Here is a 5,319-nt window from a genome sequence, read left to right as displayed (position 1 = left end):
CATGCTTCCATTTCTGACTCAGGCATCCCTACTGCTGGGTCTCTTCCACACATGCATGTGTATGACTTATGTGTTCATCCCTGGACCCTGCTTTCTACTCTAGTGAGTCATGCTATGTCAAAATTCCGATTGCATTGCTTCCTGTTTATGGTAGAGAAAACCATAGAATTTTCTGGAAAATCCATTTCCTTTTTCTTGTGCAATCTCCTTATGTAGGTGTGGGTACAGAGATGCTGCACTCTGAGCTGGTTACGTAGGTGTGGGTACAGAGATGCTGCACTGTGAGCTGGGAGAAACCAAGGGTGATTTGCCAGAGGACATGGGGGAAACTCTGCAGAGCTGGTGTTAGCCCCGGAATGCAGCGTAAGAAAGGCTGACTGCTTCGCTGGTTGATGCATGCTGTCAACTTTCCTCAGACACTTCCGGTCAGGTCAGTAGTTTCCCAGTAGTGTGAGTGGATGTCTCCATGATGCATGCGGAGTAAAGTCAGCAATATTCATAATACAAGTCTTTATTGTATTATCTTTCAGCTTCCTAGCATGGTGAGTGATAGGAATTCCAACCATGCCCTCACAGTTGTGCAAGCCGGGTGAGACACTTTGTCATCTCTGCCTAATCATTTCCAAGTCATACGTCCTACATGACCCATGCCCCATGGTCACATGGGTCATGTAGTCTCGCGGACATGACCGTGTGATCTATGCTCATGCGTGGAATAGCCACGTGGGCCTGTGTGCGCAGGTGTGTCCTGGTCTTTATAAGGCAGGCTCCATGTTCCTTACGTGTCCTTGCTTTCTCTTTCTTGCACGTGTCCTTCCATAGGCCTGATCACGTCTATCCCTTTCTCTTTGTCTTGATGAAACTCTAGTTAGTGGATTCTGTCGTGTGTCGTGACTTTTCCTTGGGGGCAAGAGCGCCGCAAAAAATAATCAGTGAGGCAGCAATTTAATATTATGTGTCTTAGATGGTGGGAAAAGAAATACTTCTTATAGTTCACACTTGGCCATGTCATGCTTTGACATGACTGCCTATCATCTATCTATCTATCTATCTATCTATCTATCTATCTATCTATCTATCTATCTATTCATTCATTCACACCCTTACTCATTCGTTCATGCTTTTGGAGAGCTCTTACCGTAAGATCTAATGTAAGGAACTCCACTTCAGAAGCTCATAATCCAGTTTTCACAGCAATGTGTATGGCATGCGTGTTCATATTATGACATTGTTTCAAGTAAATTTGTCTGGAGCCATATTCACCACTATTTTTGGCTGCATTAGGTTAGACACCCCCTCACTACCTGATCACAGGTAGGAAAGAATTACCTGGTGTGTGTGTGTGTGTGTGTGTGTGTGTGTGCTGGACACACATGCACAAAGAGTCCTGCTCTATCATGTTCCCTCTTATTCCCCTCAGACATGGTCTCCCATCGAACCTGGAGCTAGGCTGGCAGCGGCAAGCCTCAATCTCCACTCCCACAACATTGGTGTTACAGGCACAAGTGCAGCCATGCCTGACTTTGGGCAAGCATCTTGGGAATTTGAGCTCAGATCATCATGTTCACATAGCAAGCACTGTCTCCCACCAAGCCATCTCCCCAGGCACTACCTGATTTTTTTATGACCCTTATTACTGAAAACAAAACATGCCACAAAATAAAACCCTTTACCATTTAATCTGGAGCCAGATTTCTACACAAAACGACACTTTAAAATGAGTTACCATGACTACTATATAAAGTTTTGAAGGAGAACCAGGTAGTTGAAACTACAGTTGTGTATGAATACAGTGGAGGTGGGGGATTAAGGAAATGCAGAGGCTGTCTCGGGGCATACTCCAGCATCCTCACTCTCCATGGTTATTGAATCCAGATAGGGTAGGTAGAGGTTGGTGGTGGTGGAGGCATCTGCTTTCACACCCTTGGTTTATAATAAGAGACCGTGGCCAGCAACGCCAGGTCGGTGTGGGTCAGTACACTTCAAGCAATCTGGATCAACATCTTGAAGTCACAGGCTTGACTCATGAAGTCATACTGAAAGCCATGTGCTGGGAGTGCGGTTGTTAAGAAGGGGTGTGTGGACACAGTTGTTAAGCATTTTTCTTTCTTTTTAATTTCCTCGACATAAGGACCCAGGAATGAGAAGGAAAACATCGGAGCAGTCACACATCCTGAGATCAGTCAAGGAGCAAAGGACCTTCCACCTCCGTTTATGTGGGGTGCCTGGTTGTTGGCACTGGGCAGCTGTTGGGAGATCACGGTGTAATGGGATCCATGGCTGGGGGTGCTGCTAGGGGACAGGTGCAAAATCAGCACATGCTCATTGCCTTTTGTAGGGGATGCCTAATCCCGGTGGCTAGGTGGTCTGCAAGACGAAATTACTATGGAGATCTGGGAAATAAATTCCTTAGTCTATTCTGTTTTTCTCTTTTCTCTTCTTCTCTTCCTACTTTCCCTCATTCCTTCTTCTCATTCATCCATCCATCATGTTGTTCAGAAAAGAACCCTGCTGTACTTCCAAATACGTGGAGATTTATACATTCTCTAGGTAGGTAGACGAGGAAAGAACATCGCAGGATACTAACAATGGCTCAGTGTGTGTGTTCATGTGTGTGTGTGCTTATGTGTGTGTGTGTGTGTGTGTTTATGTGTGTGTATGTTTATGTGTATGTGTGTGTTTATGTGTGTGTATGTTTATGTGTATGTGTGTGTTTATGTGTACGTGTGTGTTTATGTGTGTGTGTTTATGTGTATGTGTGTGTGTGTTTATGTGTATGTGTGTGTGTTTATGTATATGTGTGTATGTGATGTGTGTGTGTGTGAGTGTTCATGTGTGCTCACGTTCTTGTGTGTGATCAAAGAAAGGAGATCTTCTAGTTGGAATGAGACAATGGAAGACTAAAGATGTTTTCAGTTTGGTCCAGAGCAAGGATAAAAGGCCCTCGTGGCTTGAGATGTAACGTGATATTAAAATCAACACAGAAAGAAAAACTCCCTAATGTCAGGCGGGTTTCTGCATTCTTTGCGAAGTGAAAGATTATACCCAGCACTTCTCAAGAATGCAGACGGGACACCAGTTTTTCTCTTGACTCCTCGCTCTGCTCTCCTGTCACAGGCTAGCCTGGTGAGACGGGAATTTTCCGTCTGGCATCTCGTTGTATGTTACATGTGTGTATAAGGTTTCCAAAGAGCTTGAGCTTGGCTTTTCTAATGCACCTCAGAGCCTGGGTTGCTGCAGTATCCCTGAGGCTCCAGGGAGTCCAGACCATTCTAGTTGGACTTTGTGGGAAATCCATGTGGCACACGGCACTGTTTTTCCTGCAGAGACAGTTTGCTGCAAGTGAGGACTGTTCGTCAGCAGGCCCGCTTTTGCCTTAGGTCATGGACTCTGTGTTTTTCATACCAACTGTCCTTTCCTCTGAAATGTGTCAAGTGGAAATAAGACCCGCTCATTATTCCTCAGAGCTCACCTAAGGGATCTAGCCCGAGGTCTGCACTCAGCAACCAGGGTCACATGTGGCCAAATGTAATCGAAAGGGCCAGTTGCATAAACACGCCCGGACTGGAGACCGCTGACAACTACTGCTGATAGACCCTTAAATTAGTCAAGGTCGGTTCCAGCTCCCAGCTTCTGAAGCTCCCCGACTACCTGGAGGGGCTGCCTCAGGAATGCACCGACAGCCAAGGATGTGACCCTGTCTGCCTCTCTGCTGCCTTTTCAAACAAACAAATCCTTCCCGCTGTAGCTGCCCGTGTCTTCTGCCCTGTCCTCTGAACCCCTCACCACACACTGTCACCCCAGAGGAAGTCACCCACTGGGGCTTCTCATGTCACTGGTGTGGGCAGATTCTCTCCTAACAGGATGAAAGTACAAATACTGGGCGTCCTTGCTGGACAAGGCAGGAGAGCCACTGGGCCTGTTGTCCTTGAACTTAAGGTAGCAGAGCAATGCCCCCTACAAGATACACCGGTGTGAACGGTCATCCACACCCTCTGACTGTCTTGCAGGGGAGAGAACACAGACCGTCTCTACTCCCAACTTGCCTCTATCCCAAACCAATGGTGAGAAACACTGTTCCTGGGCCAAAGACTCGGTTGGAATAAAGAGACTTTAGTGGAGACTGTATGGTGACAGCAGAGAGCTGATTTTCTGGCTCACAGCAGCTGGAGACCGAATGCCTCAGACACGGCCATCTCCCGGGGTCAGAATCTGAGGGATAGGAGAGGCCCTGCAGCCCTGGGGAAGGAGAGGATGGAGAAAGAGCAGGGCAAGAATCCAAGGGGACACCTGGCAGACAGAGGCCACAGAAGGGCAAACTGTGTGTGAGCGTGTGCGCACGCACGTGTGTGTGTGTGTGTGTGTGTGTGTGTGTGTGTGTGTGCATGTGAGTGTATGCATGTCTCTTTCTATATGTATGTATGTATGTCTCTTTATATATGTATGTAAGTATATCTCTGTATGTATGTGTGTCTCTCTGGGTGTACGTGTGTGTATTCGTGTCTCTGTATGTATATGTATGTATGTATGTATGTATGTATGTATGTATGCATGTATGTATTTATGTCTTTGTATGTGTGTCTGTGTGTAAGTATGGATGTATTTATGTCTGTGTATGCATATGTGTGTGTGTGTGTGTGTGTGTGTGTGTGTGTGTGTGTGTACGTGTGCACAGAGCTACAGCCAATCATTACCATAGTCACCGTGGTCATCATCGTCAAGGTTGTCCTTTGGCAGTTCTGTACACACGTGTGGTTACTGTCTTCCTCCACCTGCTCTTATCTCCTTCCCACCAGCCTCCCTTCCTTCCTTGTCCTCTCCTCAGGCTCCGGCCCTTTTTCTCACAGACATCTTATTTTGAGATGCAGTCTCACAGTGGTCTTCAACTCACTCTGTCACATTGTCATTGAATTTTCAATCCTCCTGCCTCCACCTCCCACCTAACTAGGATTGCAGGCCTACAGGAACACACCTAGATACTCAGAGGCTACTCTGACAAATGAATGTTCTAGCATTCCTAATTTTCCCTGAACAACCACTGCCAAAATGCCTCCAGATACAAAGCAAGTGACTCATTTCAGCCAAATGCACCATCCAGAACTGCCAGGAAAGTGCTGCTGGGGAGCAGGAGCCTGGGTCAGTCATAGCAGGGAGAGAAACACCTGTACTCTATCAGGAAGCCCCGAGCCACCACAGGGGAAATCCAGTCTGCTGGCCTGTCTGGTTGGGTCTTCCAGGCACCTGCTGAGGAGGATGCCAGAAGCAGGGAGAATAATGATGTGTGTGAAGAGGGGAGGGGACTGGCTGGCTCGCAGATGA

General features: G+C 47.0%; 1 long non-coding RNA gene across 1 annotated transcript; it reads left to right on the top strand.

The window, feature by feature from the left end:
• Window positions 1-303: 303 nt before the first annotated feature.
• Window positions 304-2,615, top strand: LOC128117406 (uncharacterized). The gene is made up of 3 exons (XR_008220804.1): window positions 304-430; window positions 531-589; window positions 2,132-2,615. It is a non-coding gene; the product is annotated as an uncharacterized LOC128117406 (long non-coding RNA).
• Window positions 2,616-5,319: the final 2,704 nt, after the last annotated feature.

The sequence above is a fragment of the Peromyscus californicus genome, unplaced genomic scaffold, assembly GCF_007827085.1.
Source record: "Peromyscus californicus insignis strain IS unplaced genomic scaffold, ASM782708v3 Scaffold_21__1_contigs__length_65335640, whole genome shotgun sequence".
In the NCBI taxonomy this organism is placed as follows: Eukaryota; Metazoa; Chordata; class Mammalia; order Rodentia; family Cricetidae; genus Peromyscus; species Peromyscus californicus.
This window is presented reverse-complemented; position numbering and strand designations above follow the sequence as displayed.